The 22577-nt window shown below is 46.2% G+C and overlaps 1 long non-coding RNA gene across 2 annotated transcripts in view; it reads left to right on the top strand.

Moving 5' to 3' along the window:
- The window catches only part of LOC149127273 (uncharacterized), a 141801-nt gene that overhangs the window by 106667 nt on the left and 12557 nt on the right, over positions 1 to 22577 (top strand). Inside the window, exons 2-3 of one of the 2 annotated variants that reach the window (XR_016231434.1) lie at positions 8796 to 8972; positions 9062 to 9165. The exons of the other annotated variant lie outside the window; for it this stretch is intronic. This is a non-coding gene — a long non-coding RNA (uncharacterized LOC149127273). Of the gene's footprint in view, positions 1 to 8795; positions 8973 to 9061; positions 9166 to 22577 lie in introns of those variants that run through there. 2 annotated transcript variants of the gene reach the window in all.

Here is a 22577-nt window from a genome sequence, read left to right as displayed (position 1 = left end):
CCTCTTCCTGTCACTCCCTCCATTCTCCAACATGGTTCGGATGTGTCCTTTGTTTCCCTTGGAACTGTTGTCACTCCTACCGTCACATGCCCCAAAATGTGTGTGCAGACAAACACATGGTCTGTCTTACACAGTTCATACTCCTACACACACACACACACACACACACACACACTCTTACACACATATACTCTTATGCTCTTACACACACTCACATTCTTACACACAACCATATACACTTGTGCACATACACACATGTTCCCATACACAGCGTCAAGGATACAGAGGGCATCCTGCCCACATTTGCTTTCTTCTCTCCTGGGAAATGAGCCCACGAGAGGCAGGCAGCAGAGTTTCTTTGATGAAAACTCTGTAAAATATTGTGCACAGAGCTGCTTTCCACATGTTTGGCTGTAGAATTTCCAAGTGCAGATTAAACAGTGCATGTGTCTACTTAAATTAACTCCTCCTTGCCTTCCATCTTGGCATCCACCATCCTGTGTTACTGATTTCCCCTGTTTGCTGCCCAGATGCTGATGGGTGATTTAACACGACATATGTAGCCAAGTCTTTGCCTTGGATGCCTCTCACCTGCAGTGATCTCCCCTTTTTTGGGACTTGGCATTTGGGTTTGGTTTTTTGGTAGAACTAGGACCAAGCTTCCTTTGTGTTGTCCATGCATCCTAGCGTTCCTGAAGTGTAACTGGAGGAGGCCGACGAAATACCCTTGCCATCCCCTATCCCTCTCCCTGGAAGGAGAAGAACAAAATGTAATCCTGACTTTTCTAGAATGATCACTCATGGTAACCGAATGGCAGCCATTAAAAGACAAGATGGCTCATTTCCTGTTGAGTTTGGCTCCCAGGACAAAGCTGAGAAGAAAGCATCTTGCAGTTGTTTTCAGATACTGCTGGGGAAAGAGTCAGTTACTCAGAACGATAACTGGTCCTCTCCTGTGTGGCAATTCCCTTTTGCAATTTGTCCCAGACACCTGCCTAGCCCGGTGTAGAGGTTTTGGGGGAGTGTGGAAAGACAGAGTGTGATGGGCAGCGGCGGGGAGGGGGTGCTTTCCCACCTGGCTCCTTGATGACTTCAGTGGGAAGACACATTCCAACTGTCAAATGTTTATGACCCAGAAAAGGGGCTTTGAACCCCTCAAGTGGTGGCCCACTGAAGTCCCTGGGAGGAGCTAGAGAATGACTGCAGGTGGAGAGGAGATGTTCTGGTCAGAGAACTCCAGCGAGGGATCAGGGAGAGCTCACCCGTCACGGACGTCTTGCTGTTGAATGGGAAAATTGCTTGGGGATCTAGCCGAAGCCAGAGAGCTAAGTTTTCAGAAGAGCAGGGTTGGAGCTTGGGTCCAGAGCCCCAGAGGATGCTCTATCCTGCACCCTTTCAGAGACATCGTTCCTTCTCATTGTTTGCTGCTTTCATTGCTCTCCCCACTGGCCTGTTTTCTCCAACATCCACACTCAAGAACTTCATTTACCCCTGTAGATCCACCTCTCACCCTTCCCTGTCCTGTTTCATGTCCTGGGAGATTGAGTCACACAAAACAAAGACATTAGATGCTAAGACATGCCACTGGCTTTAGTAACTTGCCAAAGGAAACACACAAGTGAATAGGTACACAGAGGTGCTCTCAGAGAAAAAGTCAAATGGTTTTTTTTTTCACCTCAAAGACTTAGGAAGAGGATTTCAGGGTGGTTATGCCAATTAAGGATCAGTTTAGCATTCACTAAACATGTTTACATTATTTATTTATTTATTTATTTGAGAGTGGGACAAGACAGATGGAAAGTGGTATCTTCCATTTGCTGCTGGTTCACTCCTCAGATACCTGCAATAACAGGTCTGGGCCTGGCGGAAGTCAAGATCTGGGACCTCAACCTGATTCTCCCACATAAACAGAAGTAATCCCAATACCTGGGTCATCACCATTGTCTTCCAGGGTCTGCATTAGCAGGAAGCTGGAGTCGTGAGCTGGAGCTGGGCATTGAATCTATGGACTTGGATGAGGGATGCAAGTATCTTAACCACTAGGCTAAACCCCTATTCCCCAAGTTAGCATGGTTGATAGGTCTGAGTCCCATTGGTTAAAACAAGTCCCGTTGTTCATTAGTGCAGAAAGAGCTGCTACTAAGGATCAGTAAGGGCCTGGCCTACCCCGGTCCCTCAGGGTTCATAGGCAGTTATCATTTTCAGCCCATCAGCACCCATTGCAATATAACTCAATGTCAGTTTTGATATCTTCTCGGACCAGTGCTGCTGTAAAGAGGACATTTTTCCCTCTGCACTTCTGTGAATTGCCTGCTGTCTGTGGTTTGGTTTGATGAATGGGGGCAGGACAGAAGTAAAGGGGCCAGGAAGAGGCTGAGGTTGGGGACGGATGCCCCCAGCTCCTTTTCTGCTGGGTTCCTGTGCTCTGGCTGCAGACCTCTTCTCCAGGCAGTCATCTCCTCCAGGGAGCTCCCCCACCCCTGACTCCTGAGGCCAAGGGAGGTAACAGTCCCCGTGGTTGCTAGCTCTCAGGTTCTGCATCGTTGTTTGTTAGTTTTCCTAAACCCTGCTCCCAGCGCTTAACGTGATCTCTTTATCCAGTCTTTCTCAAATTATTCATTTGGATGTGCAGTTCTTTGCTTGCCAGATCTTTGACAGATACAACCTATGTGGGTTAATTTTTTCCTGCTTTCTTATTTATACTTTTGACATCCTCCCAATATTGGCTTGTGCATGGTCCACCATGATCCTTTTCTCTACAACTTTTTAGCTTTAGCTCTCACTACTATGGGCCTCCATCTGTTTGCATTTCTAGCTAAATCTTTTTTTTTTTTTTTAAGGGAAAGGGTTTATTGGGGAAAACCCAGCAGACCAGAGAGAAGGGGCAAAGATGGAAAAAGAGAGAGAAGGAGAGTGTAACAGAGAGAAGGATAGAGAGAAGGATAGGAGCTAGCGAGGAGAGAAGAGAGAGACGAGAGGAGGAGAGGAGAGCAGACAAGAGGAGCTGAGAGAGGAGCCAAGAGAGCGCAGGACAGAAGAGCCAAGAGAGAGTAGATTGCAAAAAGAGCGCTAAATCATTTTTTAAAAATTTTTGTTTATTTGAAAGTCAGAGTTGCAGAGAAAGAGGAAGAGACAGAGAGATTTTTTATCCACTGGTTCACTCCCCAGATGGCCACAATGGCTAGAGCTGGGCCAGGCTGAAGCCAGGAGCCAGGAGCTTCATCAAGGTCTCCACACAGGTGGAAAGGACCCAGGCACTTGGACAATCTTCTGCTTTTCCCAGGCCATTTGCAGGGGGCTGAGTCAAAAGTGGAGCAGCCAGGACATGAATCGGCACTCACATGAGATACTGCTGTCACAGGTGCAGGTTTAACCTCCTATGCCACTGCATTGGCCCCTCTAGTTAAATTTCTGAGCAAATATCAGATGGGTTCAGAGCCTTTTTCATCTGGGCCACATCATGTAAGCCTGGTGGATCCACGGTTTGGCTCATTTATTCAAATCCAAACGCTCTTTCTTCCATTTCCTATGGCTAGGGGTGAAGGAAATCACATAGTATACAAGGTACCTCGTAGGGGCGAGGTAAGCATGGTCCCCTTAGCAGTGTGGCTATGGCAGATGCTGTAATTGACAAACAGCTACTTTTTTTTTGTATCATGGTAGAATATAGTAATATGAAATTGACCATTTTAACCATTTTCCAGTTTTATCAAGATGTAATTGTCAAAAAATTCATATTTCTGGTGTACAATGTGAGATGTTATATATATATATATATAGGAAATGATTAAATCAAGCCAATTAGTATATATGTCACCTCTCATACATGTCGTTTGTTTGCTGTGAGAACATTGAAACTCAGCTTCAATCAGTTTGCAAGTATACATTGCCTTATTGTTAGCTATAGTCAACGTGCTGTATAATAGCTGTACAGTAGGTCTCCATAATTTACTCATCTTGTACTCTGATCAGCATCGCCCCAGTCCCTTCCTGCCTCCCAGCCTCTGGTAACTGTCCTATTCTCTACTTCTATGGGTTCCTCTGTTTTCCGAGTTCATGCATAAAAGATATCCTGATGTGCCTGTCTTTCTGGGCTTGGATCATTTTACTTACCATGATTTTCTCCAGCTTTATCTATATTGTAGCCAAGGACAGGGTTTTCTTATTTTCTTTATCCATTCGTTCACTGACGGGCTCTTAGGCTGACTTCTCATCTTGGCTATTGTGAGTAGCACTGCCCAGAACGCGAGAGTGCAGATCTCTTTGGCATGCTGATTTCATCGCCTTTAGATAAGTACTAGCAATGGGGTTGCTGGGTCATATTTTTAGGCTTTTGGGGAACCTCCATACTATTCTCTGTAATGGTTGTACCGATTTACATCTCTCTTGATAGAATATAAAGATTCCTTTTTCTCCATATTATCACCAATTCTTATTTTCTCTTGTTGATTATAGCTGCTCTAACAGATGTGTGGTAATATCTTATCATGGTTTTTATTTGCATCTCCCTGATGACAAGCGATGCTGAGCTTTTTTCTTTTTCCATGTACCTATTGGTCATCTGTAAATTTTCTTTTGAGAGACGTCTACTCAGGTTCTTTACCCATTAAAAATATCCATTTCCCCCCTTGCTATTAAGTTGAGTTTCTTAAGATTTTTGAATATTGATCCCTTATTAGATGTATGGTTTGCAAATATTTCTCCCATTCCATGGGTTGCCTCTTCACTCTGTTGATCGTTTCCTGGGCTGTGCAAAAGCTTTTTACCTCGATGTAAACCCATGTATCTATTTTTGCTTTAATTGCCTGTTCTTTTGGAGTCCTGTCCAAAAAAATCATTGCCCAGACCAATCTTGGAGAACTTTTCACCTACATTTTCTTCTTGCAGTTTTGTAGTTTTAGGTCTTATGTTTAAATCTTAAAGTCATTTTGAGTAAGCTTTTGTGTATAGTGTGAGAAAGGATCCAATTTCATCCTTCTGCACATGGATACTGAGTTTTCCTAACACCATTTATTGAGTAGACCATTCTTTCTATACTGTGTATTCTCAGAAACTTCATTGAAGGTCGATCAACCATAAATGTGTGGATTTGTTTTTGGGCTCCCTATTTCCTTCCGTTGGACTATAGGTCTGTTTTCATGTGAATACTGTATTGCTTTGGTTATCTAGCTTTTTTTTTTTTTAAATTTTTGATGACTTTTATTGAAAAGGTACACTGGGTTTAAACAGATGCCTTTTAGTGCCTAATTCAAGCAGACATATAGCTTTTTAAAAAAATTTATTTATTTGAAAAACAGAGTTACAGAAGGAGGGAGGGAGGGAGAGAGATCTTCCATCTGCTGGTTCACTCCCCAGATGGCCACAACGGCCAGAGCTGGGCTGATCCAGAGCCAGGAGCCAGGAGCCAGGAGCTTCTTCTGGGTCTCTTACATGGGTGCAGGAGCCCACGCACTTGGGCGACCTTCCACTGCTCTCTCAGACCACAAGCAGAGAGCTGGATTAGAAGTGGAGCAGCCACAGGTCAATGCACAGCATCGGCCCTGGTTGCCATAGCTTTGCAATACAATTTAGAATCAGAAAGTGTGATGACTCCCATTTTGTTATTTTTGGTAAATTTTGCTTTGGTTTTTCAGATGCACACAAGTATTTGTCGTTCCACACAGATTTTAGGATTTCTTTTTTCATTTCAATCATTTTGAGTTTACAATCCAGTGGCATTAAGTCCATTCACAGTGTTGTACAACCATCACCACTCTCCATTTCCGGAAGCTTTTCACTGTCCCAAACAGAAACTCTACCTTTAATGAGTTAAATATAATCACTCCCAAGCCAGCTCTTCCCAGTCCCTCCCAACTTCTATTCTGTCTGAGTTTGCTTATTCTAGGTATCTCATATGAGTGGAATCATGCAGTAGTTGTCCTTTTGTGTCTGGTTTATTTCTCTCAGTGTCATTTTCCTCAAAGGATCATCTGTATTGAAGCACATATCAGAATTCTATTCCTTTTTTTAGACTGAATAATATTCCACTGTATGTATATAGTACCTTTTGTTTTTCCATACACTCATTGGTTGATTTGCATTGCTTCCACCTTTTGGCTAATTGTGAATAGTGCTGCTCTACACATTGGTGTACAAGACATGTCACTTTCATCTCTGTTTCCTCTCCCTGGCTGGTGGGCCTCTCGGGAGACAGGATCATGTCTTTGTCCTTTCATCTGTGAAAGAGTCCAGCCCATTTCTTTGCCAATAGAGTTCAGGGAGTCTGTGCGAGCAGGGGGCCCTTCCAGAAACCCTTCCCTCCCTAGAGGACTATCAGGCTGTGTAGTTCAGTTACAAAGGAGGAGGAACGGCTTTGAAAGCTGTCTGTTCACATTACCTTTTCAATTTCTGAAAGACCTCAATCGTCTTTTCCAGGGTTGGATCCAATTTCTCCCCAATCTAAAGCAATTTTTTTTCCCCTTAGCCTTGCAGCAGTGAGCAGATGAGCTGACATGGCCAGGGTAGGCCGGGAATTTGTCTTTGTTGTGTCCAGGTACCGTTGCTACCAGACATGAGAGTTGCAGGCGGAGGTCATATTTTCTTTGTGCCAATGTTATGCCCCTGGCAAAGACCTTATCTATGAAAAAGGGAAGCATATGATATTTACATAGCACCTATTTGGTTCCTGGCACTTTCCTAGCAGTCTACTAATGATATCTCCTTTAATTTTTCCTGAAGCCCTGATGTAAGTATAATTTCCCCCATTTTATTTATGGAGAAACTGATGAGTTTAGTACCATGTCCCAGTTCAATGGCAAGACCAGGACTGAGCTCACACTCAAACCTTTGCCATTTCCGCTCGGCCACATTCACCAGTGCCCAGTGTGGGAATGGCAATACATGATTGCTGGCTGACCTTCTGCACCGCATCTGTAAGGGAGCCTCTAGAAATTATCATCTGTCTGTCCTTCACCCTGACTTCACTGGAAAGCGTGGGCCAACTTAAGAGAAGTGTTTTCCTCCTACAGACTCTACAGTGCCTGGCACACAGTAGGCCTTCAGAAAGTCACAATAGGTGGAGTTGCAAATGGAATCATCGGCAGTAGTTTTGATTAGGCAACTTTTTGAGGGTATCAGAGTAGAGGAGAAATGACTATAAAATAATTTACCATGCCTATCATCCTAACATTGTTTCTTACTTTTCATTCCTTTGCCTGGACCTTATATGAGTAGAGTTTGATGGCCCCCATAAGTTAGAATCCAACCAAAGTACTGCAAAACTCAGCCCTTTAATATCCTCTCCCAGCAGACTGTAATTTTGAGAATTGGTTTCTTGATTCACTATTGTGGATAGGTAAGAGGCTGGTGTCCAGGTAGAGCAGCAGAAATGTTTCTGGAATTCCAATGGAGCTCTCCTTTGAATGCTTGGTACTTATTCATGAGAACTCTGTTACACAGACTCACACTTTCCTTGCAAATGAAAATATTTATATGATGGTATTCATGCAATTGGAAAAAAAAATTGCAGCGTGCAATGCTTCCCTTTCCTTTGCGCCTGCATCTTGGAGTATTTTCTTTCTTCCCCTAATATTAATGAAAAAGAAATCAAACTTTTGCAGGCTTCACTTAGTTCCTGACTTTCAATCAGATAAATTTGTGACCTGAATATTTCCTTCTCCTCTTTCAGTATTCATGAAGGATCGTTTGTGACTGGGTTGGTGGATTTTAGCATTTGTCTAGTTCAGGAAAGACAGATTTATTCCCTGGGAGTTGAGTGTAACTTATAGCCTACATATTTCTTGCCCCTCCCCTGCTTTCCCCATGCCTTTTTCTGTCTTTAAATTTAGAGAACATTATTTTTTTCCCTCTGATTTGTTGTTAGTACAAAGTTAAGGAGTTTGGCTTAAAATATTGATCTCACTTCTCCCACAGAGACTAGGGTTTCTGAGTTTTGCAGTTTGGTATGGCTGATTGAAAGAGGTCTGGGTTGAATTTGCTTAATAGGATGTTGCACTCCCCTCCTGAGTCCATTTTTATCCACTTTATCAAGTTACTTATTGATTATAGCTCTTGTCACACGCAGATTTGTTTGCTGGGAAATGTAAAGATATGTTTTGTTTCCTCCTTAGAGCAGGCTGGGACTGTCACGGAGTCTAGTTCTTCATGGACCCCAGATGCCCTAATAGTTAAACCTGACTCCATTCTCTTAAGCACTTGGCTCAGCATTTCAAGTATGATGTTGATTGTCTTGAATAGGGTCACAGATAAGAAGTGGGGCTTTTTTCTATTTATTTTATCTTCTGGGAATGTGTACAGGAATATAATTCTTGAATCACTGGAATAAAAGGAAAGTGTAGGGGCAGCCATTTTGGCCTGTGGAGGAGGAAAAATACAGAAATGAGTTAAGCTGACTGGTGGAGTTTACAGAGCATGGGGCTGGATGTTTTCATGCCTAAGAAGAAAGTAACTGGGAGAAAAGAAGGGGCATAAGCTTTCTACTTCTGTGCCCTATGCCTGGCCGACTTTTCAAGCATCTTTACTCCCTTGCATTTGCAATCAGATATGGCAAAGTCTATCATGAAAGCAGTGGTCTCAAATGGGCTTGATTCTGCAAGTCTGAGCACTTTCAGCAGATAGTGTGCAATTATTATTGCCAGGGGAGTGAAGAACCCTGAGAGCACACTCAGGGTGGGAACATTTGCTTTTCCATTGTAGCCCAGCTTTGTTATGTGCAAAGAGTTATTTCTAGGGCCAAGTCCAAGTAGAATTGTGAAATTGCCTTTGGTGCTATCTATCCCATTTTCATTTTTTTTCAGTCTATCTCAAAGAGGTGCATGATGTCACCAGAAGTACAAGTATTTCTACCTACATACTAGATGGCAAGCTTTGTACCCAGGAGGTACCTACAATGGACATCAACAGCTGTGGGCTGCACTGACTCTTAATACCTTCTCTTGTTCTGGGGAAACCCAAACATAGCAGCCGGCATCCAAGTGAGTCAGCACTGGTCCTTGTCCTCTGTCTTCATTCCCTTGCATAATCCCTTCCCATGTGGCATCATGGTTATTTGTGTGACCAACAGCACATGGTGGAAATGATGGTGTGTCATGAAGGCTGAGTCACAGAACACATTATGGCTTCTGCTTCGGATCCCTTGCTCTGGGGGAAGCCAGCTGCCATGTGAGGTAGGTACTTAAGGAGCCTGATGGAGAGGGCTGTGTGAGGAGGCCTCCTGCCTATATATAATTGGCTGGGCAGGTGAGTGAGCCACATTGGAAGTGTATCCTTCAGCCTGTGATAAGCTTTCTGATGACCAGGACCTCGGCCAACACCTTGTTTGCAACTTCATGACAGACAGCCAAACCCATCCAGCTAAGCAGCTCCAAGCCCTGGCTCTCAGAAACTGAATATAATAATGCCTGTTTGTTGTTTTCAGCTGCTGACTTTTGGGGTTATTTGTTATACAGCAACAGATAACTAATATATGAAGGAAGGCAAGTCCTGTCTCCTACAGTGGAAACCAGAGGAGGCTAGAAATTTCTTTCCCAGCTCTTAGAAATTAGTGCTTGGACGTGTGGCTTCAGCTGAGCCAATTAGATGTTTATGCTTGGGCTTGTGGTCCTTAGTGGGTCAATCAGATGCTTGCTTTTAAGAATTTGACTCTGAAGACAAGACATGATTTTGGATGTTATTCTGCCTATTTGGCTTCCATTGGTGTGTGCTAGGCTTCCTGGTAATCCCCCATGTCTGGGTCTTCTTCCAATGAACACTCTTGCTGTTTAAAGTTAAACCAAGTTCATATTTTGTAGAACCAGGAGCCCCGGTTAGGGTTGCACTTGAGGGCATTTTTACAGTCTTTTGTCTGTTGCATTGAATGCAGTTAGACACAAAACAGATGATGGGATCTTTAAGGTGAGGTGATTTTTGTGTGTTGCAGATATAATTAGTCAGCATCTTTTTCATATGACCCTATGCCCTATTATCAGCTTTGTGGAAATGACAGTGTATGAGGAGTCTTTGGAAAGCTCATGAAAAATATGTATTATAAAAAACCTTCATGGATTTATAAACTTTTGGCACCAAAGATAAACTCATCTGTTAATTCCATTACTCACCTTTAAGGAGCTTATTATAGAGTCTAGAGACAACTACCCCATGTACCTATCCCTGTGTCAATCTGACCCAGTGATGTCATAGGTAGAGGTCTCTCTCTGGAGACTGAGTTACTCTACCTGGGAGCCTGATTTCTCTCATCAGGGGACAGCACCACAGCCCCTTCTCCACCAGCTTGTGTGATCTTAGATCAGAAAAACACGTGTATAAAAGAGCTTGGCACATGCTAGTAAAGGGAGGTTTTTGTTGAGTACTTACTTCCCAAGCTCAGGCCCAGGGCTGGCTGGCTCTGACCCATGAATGGTGGGGTCTTGGCCCTTGTTTATCTTTCCTTATGATCAGTTTCTTCACCTGAAAGATAAACAGATTAGTGTTTACAGTGTTTTTTTTCTTTGTGGAAATTAAAAATAAAAACCCAAATCCTATATAGACCTTAACATAAAATAAATCATATTTTATTTATAAACCAAGTCCTGAAGAACAATGGGGATGTTTAATGAATATACACATTTGAGATCTGGGTTATTGGAGTATTCGCCATATAGACTCAAGTACCAAATTTAATTCTGCAAATTATTTTGTATGTACATCAATGAGAAAGTCCTATTCTGTATACACAATTAGTTTCAAATGGCATGGTTTTTTTTTTTTTTTTTTTTTTTTTTTTTGACAGGCAGAGTGGACAGTGAGAGAGAGAGACAGAGAGAAAGGTCTTCCTTTGCCGTTGGTTCACCCTCCAATGGCCGCCGCGGCCAGCGCGCTGCAGCCGGCGCACCGCGCTGATCGATGGCAGGAGCCAGGAGCCAGGTGCTTTTCCTGGTCTCCCATGGGGTGCAGGGCCCAAGCACCTGGGCCATCCTCCACTGCACTCCCTGGCCACAGCAGAGAGCTGACCTGGAAGAGGGGCAACCGGGACAGAATCCGGTGCCCCGACCGGGACTAGAACCCGGTGTGCCGGCGCCGCAAGGCGGAGGATTAGCCTAGTGAGCCGCGGCGCCGGCCAGGCATTTGTTTTTAATAGTGTGTCTTTCAGGTTCAGAATATTTCTGGGTAGACGGAGAAGTTTTGGGGTGAAGACTGCCCCATCAGAGCTGCTGAAAGCCCAAGCTGGCTTGCAGGGAGTTCCCGTGTGGTCTCGGCCACATTTAGCTCTGCTGTGGAACCCTAGGGAAAGCCCCAGAGTAGATGATGCTGTCTGCCTTTTGGCTCCCACGTTCGGTGGTTGTAAGGATTGACACAGGCAGGGTGATATCTACATCATACCAGTTAGTCTTCTCTTTGAGTCGCAGTGGTAACCCATGGTCACTGTAGACAATTCAAACAGAAGCATAGGATGAAAAGGAAGAGTTCCCGTTCAACTACCTTCCCTCTGCAGGATTCTCCTCCCCTTCCTGGGGACCCTGGGTTTTCATGTGCTCTGTGTTTATACACATACACGTGTAGATTGTTTATTTTTTGTTGACAAAACCTTTTTAGTTTACTTATTTTCCTTTTATATGAAAGACAGACAGGGAGACAGGCAGAGAGAGAAGAACTTCTACCTGATGCTTCACTCCCTAAATACCTGCAACAGCCAGGGCTGGGCCAACCTGAAGCCAGGAGCCTAGAACTCAGTTTGCATCTCCGACCTAAGTGGCAGGAACCTAAATACTTGAGCTCTCAGTCTGCTGCCTCTCAGGGTGTGCTTTAGCAGGAAGCTGGATCCAAAGCTGAGGAACTGGGACTTGAACTAGGCACTCCAGTTGGAATGGCAACTTAAGCTGCTGCACTAAATGCCTGCCCCCAAATAGTTTATTTCTGTTCATGTAAATGGGATCATACTATATATATTATTCTATGAGCTTGCTCGCTTTCTCTCTTTCTCTCTCCTCCCTCCTTTTCCAATTCAACAACATATCTTAGGAGGCTTTCTGTGGAGAAAGTTCTATCTCATCCTTTTAAATATTTCATATTATAAATATTCACAAGTCATCAAGCATTCTTCTATTACCAAACATTTAAAATACTCCAGACAATGTTCCAATAGTAAGCCTTGTACGTGTATCTTTGCTGTTTCTTTTGCACACACATACATATTTACTATAGGAATTGGCTCGCATGATTGCAGACACAGGTGAGCCCGTGGTGTGGTTTATTTTGAGTCTTGAAAGCCTGAGGCTGTTGGTGTTGACCTCTGTCCAAAGGCAGGAGATAACCAATGCTCTGAATCAACAGTCAGAGGAGACAAAAAGTCTGCCTTCCTTGGACTTTTGTTCTACTCAGGCCCTTGACAGAGGGAATGATGTCCACCTGCTATGGGGAGGGCCATCTGTTTTCCTCAGTCCATGGATTCAAATGCTAATCTCATTCAGAACACCCTCATACATACACCCCAAAATAATGTGCAGCCAACTATCTGGGCACCTGGTGACCCATTCGAGTTGATACATGTCATTAACCACCAAAACCATGTGCAGTCCCAGGGCGAGGCTGGCCATCTTCAGACCGAGGCAAGAGGCCGGAGACACAGCCAGCCTTGCTGACACACTGCCCTCACACACCCAGCCTCCAGAACCATGAGAAATTTCTCTTTCTCAGTCCCCTCGTCTGCGACACTGTGTCACAGGAGCCCAAACCAGCTAGTAGAGAGCCCCATTCGTTCAAGGCAGAAGCCTGAAAAGTGATTTCCGTATGTCCTTGGTAGCCAGGATAAGTGGCCTCAATTGCACCCATTAGAGACTGCAAAGCAGATGGGCTCCGAGGTGAGCAACACGAGGATCCAGGGTCACAAGGGTTCCGTTCGTCTGGGCAGGTGGCAGTAAAGGCACGTGACTGTTGAGGGTAGTGGTGGCTGCAAGTCAGACCTGTGGAGTGGAAGTGAGTGGTGTTTTCCCTGCAGTGGGTGCTGGTGCAGGAGCCTCCAGTCAGTTTTCTCAGTGCATGCACTAAGGCTTGGTGCCAGTAGTGTGGTGGGTGCAGGCTTGGCTTTTTGACAAGTCCGTGTTGTGATGCAGGGTGTTCAATGTTACTTTTAGGAAAGATTTATTATTTATTCAAAAGGCAGAGCAAGAGATAGAAGTAGAGGTAGAGATAGAGGTTGAGAGAGGTCGATGAGACAGAGGTCGAGAAAGAGAAAGAGAGAGAGAGACAGAAAGACAGACAGACAGACAGACTGACTTTTGTCTGCTGGCTCACTCCCCAAATGCCCACAACAACCAGGGCTAAGTCAGACCAAAGCCAGGAGCTAAGAATTCCATCCTGGTCTCCCAGATAGGTGGCAGGGACTCAAGTGCCTGAGCCATCATCCTCTGCTTCCCAGGTGCATCAGCAGGGAGCTGGACCAGAAGTGCAGAGTGATTAGAAATCGAACTGGTACCTCGATGTGGGATACAGCATCCCACGCTACTGCTTAGCCTTTCCTGTGCCTGCCTCTAAATGACATTTTAAAAACCTTAGTCCAGGGGTTGGCACTATGGTGTAGTGGATTAAGCCATTGCCTATGTTGCCTGCACCCCATATGTGTACCGATTTGAGACTCGGCTGCTCCACTTCCCATCTAGCCCTCTGCTAATGTGCCTGGGAAAGCAGCGGAAGATGCACAAGTACTCGGGCCCCTGCACTCACATGGGAGACTTGGATGAAGCTCCTGGCTTTGGCCTGGCTCAGCCCTGGCTGTTGCAGCCATCTGGGGAGTGAACCAGCAAATCAAAGATCTCTTTCTCTGTGTCTTTCCCTCTCTCTCTGTAACTCTGCCTTTCAAATAAAATAAATAATGAGTTTAAAAAAAAAAAAACTTAGTCTAGGGCTATTTTCCCAGTTGACCCAAAGATTTCTTAGCTGCTCAATATCTTTTTAATGAACTCCTTTTTTATTTAACCCACCAAGCTTCTATTGCTTATAATGGCTGACCCTGACAGATTCATACCCTAATGACCTGGATGAGTTCCCATCTCCATGGTTTGCCTCTCTCTGCACTTGATTCAACCTACTGTTGCTGGAGCTGATGGTATCCTTAGGCAATTTAACAAGTTAGGTTGATTCACCATCAAATTGAGCATTTTTCTAGCTAATCCCTTTCTGACTACAGACTCTACCGATAGAAACTTCATTTCATTCTCTCTCTTTTTTTTAAGATTTATTTTATTTATTTGAAAGACAAAGTTAGAAAGGTACAGACACGGAGAGAGGTCTTCCATCCTCTGGTTCACTCTCCAGATGGCCACAACAGCCGGAGCTGCGCTGATCTGAAGTCAGGAGCCAGGAGCTTCTTCCAGGTCTCCCACGTGGGTGCAGGGGCCCAAGGACTTGGGCCATCTTTCACTGCTATCCCAGGCCATAGCAGAGAGCTGGATCCGAAGAGGAGCAGGACCAGAACCGGCGCCTATATGGGCCGGGGCATTAACCCAGTGTACCACAGTGTTGGCCCCATTTCATTCTCTTTTATAACTCCCTTCATCCTGTGCATTTGGCTCCTAGCTGGTTCTATGTTTTCATGCTTCTACTCCTTCCCTTATAAACTGGGTGGGATTCACAAGGAAGTGTATCTGAGATTAGTGTGATTATAACTCAGCCCCAAACTGAGTCTCAGGTGGTCTAGCCTTGGCAGAGAACTGCACTCTGGGGAACACAGTCCAGCAACCAAAAACAATTAAATGAAAACATTACTAGCATCTCTGGGAAGAAGGTCAAGGGAAGTAAATGTACTTGCACTGGGCAGTAAGCATCCTTAAGCTGCCTGGTCTCTGATATTTTCTCTGTCTCCCACTCCTCATCTCACCAAACTTCTCCCTCCTCCATTCTGATTCTAAACTCAAAATTTACCCCAGAAACCTACCTGTGTGGATTTCTCATTTTTTCCCCTCTTGCCTTTTCTCCTACATGAACCCATTTTATTTTCATCATTTGAGAGAGAATTTGCTAATAATCAGAGAGCTTCTCCATGATGGAATGCCCTGTATTACTAGGCTATGCTTCTTGGGTTTCTGGGATAATCCAAACAAAGGCTGGCACTCAAAGGTCAAAGGATGCTGGCAAGGGGATCTGATAACTCTCACCAAGCCCAAGATCCGGGGCTTAGATTTTTGTCCCTGTTTTAAACTATGCCACAGTGTTGGGGTCAGATCATGTTGGCTTTTCCTCTCTTGAGAGATCTCTGTGAGTGATGGGGTGCCTAGGACTCTGAGTTGGCTCTAACCCTTGTCTTGTTTCAATTCTTTGAGACAAGTTGTCTAAATGATCTTTTCAGCACCCTGCCTTTCCTGCTATAATCAGCAAGTGCAATTATGGGTCCACGCACCTGGTACAGGTTCCCCATTAATGTGTCAGTCCCATGATGGAGCTGTGCCAGGCCCTTGCTTGATAACTCTTCATTCTTCTTGGAGATAGCATTTTCCAGGGGCAGAGTTGGAAGTGGCAGATGTTGGAGTAGTGGGAGGCAGCAGTGCGGTGGGTGAAGGTCTCGTGCAATGAGGGCTCACCATGCATTGGGAGTGGGAGAGCAGACACTTTGTGGCCAGATGGGCCAGGTCTGCCTCAGCTGCTCAGCCGCAGGAATGAAACTGAGAAAGTTGGTGGCTCCCAACCTGGGAAGTACAGCCATTGCTGCACCTGAGACCTCAAGGGGGCCGTAAGGCTTGTCTCTGCCTGAGTCTCCTTCTCCCTCCCCTCCACTTAGCTCCTCTTTGTACTTCATTTGATCCCATGGAAAGAATTTTTCTTTTTTGAGTATTTTGCACCAAACTCTCGGAGTTCAGACTGACCTGATGGGTTCACGTCTTTGCCCCTGCATCAGTGTTGGTGGCCAGGCCAGGATGGGCCAGGAGGGTGTTTTCCCAAAGGTGAGTGAGGTTTGTTACCCAGGAAGGGGCAGTGGCTGCTGGGCCCAGGAAGACTGCCCAGCTCCACTGCGGTGTTACCTTAGCAGTCAGGTACTGCCTCTGGGCCCCAATTTCTTCATAGGTAAATTCCTACTTCAGACAGCTCTTGTAAAGAGTGTAAATAATACATGCACAGCACCTGTCACCGTTGGAAGGCCTTCAATAATTAATAGCAGTTCTGATTGTTAGGTACAGAGAACCAGCTGGGGGAGGGAGTTTAGCCAGCACAGCGCTGTGTGTGCCTGTGCATGCACTCCTGTGCTGGCTGCCGGGGCGGGGGGTCGGGGGGGGGGGCGCAGGTGCACTACACCTGGTCCCCATCGCCCCAGCCTTTCTAGTCTTCATTTCCTTTCCTCTCTGCTTCTGACTCCTTTATTTTTCCATCTCTCCTCCTCTCCCTTTTCTACCTTCCCTTCCCTTTGCTTTCCCTGCCCATACACACATTGCAAAACACTGTTATTTTCTTAATGTTTGGGACATGCATTGAATTTATTTATGTATATTTTACATCTTGGCTTACAAACTTGATTTGAGATAGATGCTCAAATTTATGCTACAGAGTCATGTAAGTAGCTGCAGAAATTAGAAGGGAGGGAAGATAAAAGGAGAGCCAAGCTAGAGGAAAAAAAGTGTCTAAACATGTCTTATGTGATCACTGGAGGTGGGCTGTATTACAAAACATGGCACTTCACATTCCTCTTGTTTTTAGAAGATATTTATTTACCTATTTGAAAGGCAGAGTTAGAGAAAGAGAGGGAGAGAGAGAGAGAGATGTCTTTTATCCACTGGTTTATTCCTCAAATGGGCACAATGGCCAGCCTGGGCTAGGCTGAAGTCAGGAGCCTGGAACTCTATCCATCCAGGTCTCCCAGGTGGGTGGTGGGGGAGAGAGAGAGGAGGACTTCTGCCTTGCTTCATGCAATAAGTGGGAGAGGTCAGAATAAGAGTAGCCGGGAAGGCTGTTGAGTTGTGGAAGTGTGTGATGGTGAGAGGGGGCAGGCAGAGAGGGAGAAAGGTTGGCGTATCGCAGAGCCACAGTATGGCGACCTTGCAAGGGGCCTGGCTCTAAACATGGTGCCAGGGCAAAGGTGAGCACCTATGGATATGGTTTTTACCTACTCTACCATCATCACAGGGCAGCAAAAAAAGATATGATGGATCTCAAAACTCTTCCAATTCCTCGTGCCCTTGCTGAATCTGGGGGAGCTTCTATGGGCTTTGTCCTCCCTTCTGAAGTAGGGACCCCAGTCCTTGCCTATGTCCTTCCCGGGCCCTCATTTAGAAGGAATTCACTGAGCTCTGAGCATGCATTCAGCCCCTGGTCAGGGCATTGGAGTCGGGGTTAATTCTTGGCTTTTATCCTTGAAGAAGCAACAGATGGGCAGGGACTTTAAAGAGCTGTCGCTGGGTGTTTGCAGATGAGCTGTGCAGGCAGATGTCTGTGGCCCACCCTGTTGGGCCAGGGCACAGTTCCCCTCTGCTCCTCACTGGTGGAGCCTGGGCACCCCCTCTCAGGGCTTCCCTAACAAAATGAGAGGGTGGGAGTCCTTGCCTTTGGGGGCTCTTCCAGGGCTCTTCCAGGCCTGGCTCGTGTGAATCTCCTGACCATTCAGCTCTGTTGCTTGTGAGCCCAGAGTGGGAACAAAAGTGGATACCCCAGACATGCTAGGATTCATCCCTGGCGTCAGGAGCACAGGTGCCCTCGGTACATAGGCACTGCCTTTGTCTCGCTCCTGAAGGGGCTGATGGAGGCCACTGCAGCCTCTCTCTGGCCAAGTGTTTTTGCTTTTTTCCTTGGCTGAACTCCTGATGCCACGGGCAGGCCCGTGTTTCTGGAATGTTCTGCTTCCTCTGTCAGTCTTCTCTGAAAGCCACCTAAGCGGATAGCTGAGGCCATTCTCTGAGGTCGAATCCACACTGCTGTTGAGCCACAAGCCAGAGGCAAATTCCTGCACCTCGCCCTCTCCCAGTTTCTGCAGTCTGGCTGACCTAGGGGCTCCCCGGGTGTCCCCACTTTAAGACAGCATAAAGAAAAGCAGGTGCCTCCCAGTCTAGTCACATCCCCTGTAAAACGGTCGGAGTCTCTCCTTTTTGTGGGCAAACAGCAGAGGGGGGCTGGACTAATTAGTTTCCTCCCAGGGATGATTAAGGGAAGGCTGAGCAGTGTGGGAAGGGAAGGGGATGGCCAGGGAGGACTGTCACCAAGGAGAACTGTTGGAAAGCTGAATGGAGGAAGGAGCAAAGTGGCCCAGGCAGCAGTCCCGCAGGGGCTGGGCAGCCGCCCTGGGGAGAGACGTGCACACAGGGCACTCTGGATTTGGGCAGAGGTTGGAGAAGAGGCCCCTGAAGGTTTATGGTGCCTCTGAAATTGCCTGTAAAGTTGAAACGCCAGAGAGAGGGCAGCTTTTCCTCCAGTCCCCCATTCCTGTTACTAAACTGGACACAAAGATTTTGGCTATTGTAAGTGCCTCTACTACTGTTTATTTCTTAACATTTTTTTCTTATGATGGTAAAACACACATAACACGAAGTTTTCCATTTTTAAGTGTGTGCTTCAGTGGTATCACTTCTACGTTGTTGTACAACCGCACCGCTGTCTGTCTCCGGACCTTTTTCATCTTCCCCACACTGGAACTCCCTATCTTTCTCTCCCCTCTCCCAGCTTCTCACAGCTGTCATGCTGCCTTGTGTTCCTCTGAATCCGTGTTAGTGGAGCCACTTGTCCTTTTGTAACTGGCTTATTTCTTAGTGTGATGTCTTGAAGGCTCACCCATGTTGTAGCATATCAGATTTCCTCGCTTTTTGAAGACTAAATAGTATTCCATTGTGTGTATATCACACCTATTATTGGTCTAGTCATCCACTGATAGGTATTTGGATTGCTCCTACTTTTTGGCTGTTGTGACTGATGCGGCTGTGAGCACAGATGCTAAATATCTGTTTCCCCGTTTCCAGTTCTCTGGGACATGTGCCTAGAATCGGAATTGCTAGATCATACGGTGGTTCTCTGTTTACTTTTTTGAGGAACCACCAACCTGCTTTCCCCAGCAGCTGTACCATTTCACATTCCCAAGAACAAATACTCAGTGCGCCCACTCTCTCTCAGAGGAAGCCACTGTGCTTGCCTGGGCCAACAAGAGCGAGGGAGGAGAAGGGTCAGCTCTGTCTGGTCTCGATGCCGGGAAGCTGGAAGCTTGGAAGATGTTAATTCCAGGCAGTCACTGCACCATGTTGAGCATTTAACAGGGAAGGTCCAGCCCAGAGGGGTGGAGATGTGGGATTTTGTTCCTGTTGGAAACATCACGGCTGGAGGGATATCCACAGCTCTTCGTGATAAGCTTTATTACTTGCATGTGTCTTACTGAGCACAGGTACCAGTGTTTACATTTCTCTCATCTCTCACAGAGCTAAATGCATCACCACAGCCTAGCATTTATGGAGGACTTACTGGGTACCAGGTATCGTATAGGTGTTTTTCACTCCTTCCCTCCTTAGTTCCAACATCTGGAAGGCGTATGTCCTAAGAAACGCCAAATTAAAAAATACCACTGTAGCCTAACCTCCATCCCCATAAAATGCAGTAGAGCGTGGGAAAAACATCGCTTAGACACTGAAGATGTTTTGTGCGTTTCCCAGAGTGTGACAATAGGGGCCAATAAACTTCCACGAAGAGCTGGAGCCTGAGTCCTCGGCTCCATCACACTCCAGGCTCTGTGCCTCTTGCTTTGCTGCCTAATGAGTTGCTACTGATGATCTTGTTTCTGCAGTGACGCGGGGTTATGTCAATTAGCCGTTTCGTAGCCTTGGTCTCCTGCCTAATTGTCAACTCAACCTGTGACAAGGATGTCAGTAGTGAGAGCATCCTTCCTGCCATCTGGAGTTGGAAAGAAGATGCAGAGCTGCCCTTCCAGCCCAGATGGGAGAAGGGTTTGCTCTGGTCTCCGGAGACGTAGGCCCATGTCTAGTCCCAGCGCTGGGTGCACGTGGTTCATGTTATCTTCGTCTCTGGCTCAGACCTTCTCCTTCTTGCTCCGACTTGGTCTCCCAAGGACACCTGGCTCCCTGAGCATCTCTCCCTCTTCCCTTCCCCGGGGCTATGGGGGCATCCTGGCCTCCTAAGCCTTCAACCTTGGAGTCTCCTTTGGCTGCTTCCTCTCAGCCTGCCCCTCTCGGAACAGGCTGGGTTTCTCTCTGGGATCTGCCCTTCTCCAGCTGCTTACGCAGTCAGCACACCAGTGGAGCCCAGGCTCTTACTGCCTCACACGCTGATTCTGCAGCAGCCTCCTTCCTAGCAGGCATCTCCACCTGCAGCCTCACCCCTCCTGGTGCATTCTGCACCCAACAGCTCGGCTAATTTTCTGGGCGTGTGATTTCGATTTTGTCATCTGTCCATTCAGAAATCTGCAGGGGCTCCCATTTGCCTCCCACCTTTAATCTAAACTCCTCAGCATGTGTTTCAAGACCTTGGCATACTTACATTTAACCACTCTCCTCTTCTGCAACCTCCTGATCCTCATCTTAACGCTGGCCTGAGAGCAGGTTTGTTTGACGTTATCTCCCTAGCTCCTCTGCAATGCCTGTCACATAACAGGTGCTCAATAAGTACTTGCGGAGTAAATGAATGTTAAAGGCACCTCTCTTTGAATAATACCACTTGGGTCAATCCACACACAATATAAAAAAGATGTTGAGCTAAGAGTTTAGACACAAAATGAATAACTGGGGAGCTCGCAGCTTAGATCTGGAAACACGTCCCACATTTCCTTGATTATAATGTGGGTTGATTATAAGATGCAATATTAACTTAAAAGTTTTGGGAGATAAAAGAAATGCTGCCACCTTGGTTATATGCAATGATTGTTGAGCCTTAACTTCAGAAACTTTGAGATGTAAAAAGTGTTTACATCATAGAACGGAAAAAAATAGTGTTACAATTTGGGCTCAGGTGCCGTAAGAGAGGGATGAATAAAACAGGTAGAAACGACCCTTTATAGGCTACCTGAGTTGGGTCTCGATCAGTATCTCAGGTAGACTAGGAAGGGAAATAGGTATCATAGGCTTTGAAGATTCTCATTGCCAGCTTCTGAAAGCTGTGTGGCCTGAGACAAAGGACTTTATCTCTCAGCCAGCTTTCCCCTTCTATATGGATGATGAAGATAATAGAGTGGTCCTGGTCGTAAGTAACCACAGGTTATAAAGCACTGACTGTGTAATGAGTCTGGGCCTGTAGGATTTGTTAGCTTAACCTGGGCACATAGTAAGCGCTCAGTAAGTGGACTGACTCCGTGGATGTCACATGTGGCTGTGGGTGATGCCGTGGGGTCTGTCTGTTAGGTATTCATTCACAGTGTTCCATCTGGTAGGAGCGCTCAGAACTCCTTTGAGGAAACCACTCACTGTCAGTGCATATAGGGGGCATTGCTCCCTATGTCCCTCCCTGCAGGGCTCCGTGTGGGTCCATGACACAGTGTTGACTGATAAGACCACTCCGTCCCTGGGCTGTAGCGAGTGACTCAGACAGGGTGCCTTACCCAGCCAGTGCGAACTGGTAGGAGGACCCTGCTCTCTGGTGGGTGCAGGGTGAAGCAGCAGTTGGACATCTTGCTACGACATCCTGGGCACCTGTCTGGATGCATACAGTTGGATGCATTTGGATCCAGCTGTTCCTGCATCCCCTAAGACTTTCCAGGGAGCGACTCAGTTACTTGAGCCAATACATTCCCTTCTTAATTTGTGTTTGGCTTAAACCTATTTTGGTCAGAATTTTATAATATAGGAGAAAAGTCTTCTTTGACCCAAATAGAGATGACTATTGTAAGGCAGCCTGTTGGAGAGTGAGAAGCCGAGAGTAGCTGGAGCAGAGGAGTGTGTGTGTGTGTGTGTGTGTGTGTAATTAAACCCTGAATATCTTAATGATACCCAAGCCACAGTCCCTGACAGCAAGCAGAGTGGAGAAACTTCCAAGGAGGAGGGAGATTGCCAGGCAGGTGCTTGGGAAAGATGAGCCCGCTGGGGAGACAGTGGCCAAACAAGGAGGTGGGGGTGGCGCTGTGGGCGGGCGGTGAGCAAGGCAGACAGAGGCCATAAAAGTGTACTCTGGATGAAGGGTATGGATCAGCAGGGCTGTTCCATGTTAGAAGGGAGGGGGCACTCAGAACAGGCAGCTAGGGAGGGCATGACACTGTGGACTTTAGGCTGTTATCTTGGAAGGTGAGTCTGAGCTCTTACCTGCCCTGCAGCCCATCATGACCAAGGGGCAGTGCAGGATTCCCAAGCAGTCTTCTGCTAGACGCCTCTCTCACTTTCCTGCATTTGTATGGGATCCCATGTCTGGCAGGAAGTGGTCTCCTGCCTTTTTGCTTTTGTATTATGGGAGCAAGATAGTTCCTTGCTCAGCCTATGGATCTTCAGATCTCCATCTGCCTGAGCCTGAACCTTGGCCCAGTACTTACCAGCCCTGACGACCTTGGAGAAGCCACTCACTCTTTCTGAGCCTCAGTTCCCCATCTGTAAAATGGGACTAGTAAGAGTCTCTTCCTCAGAGGTTTGCTGGGAATAGTAAATGAGCCATTTCCTGCAGTGAGGCTGCAAAGCATTAAGATATCCGTCCTCATTGTTTCTTTCCACTCC

This window comes from Oryctolagus cuniculus, chromosome 3 (assembly GCF_051225735.1).
Source record: "Oryctolagus cuniculus isolate XC-2025 breed Fujian yellow rabbit chromosome 3, ASM5122573v1, whole genome shotgun sequence".
Lineage (NCBI taxonomy): Eukaryota > Metazoa > Chordata > Mammalia > Lagomorpha > Leporidae > Oryctolagus > Oryctolagus cuniculus.
The sequence above is the reverse complement of the archived record's forward strand: the minus strand, read 5'-3'. Positions and strand labels throughout refer to the sequence as shown.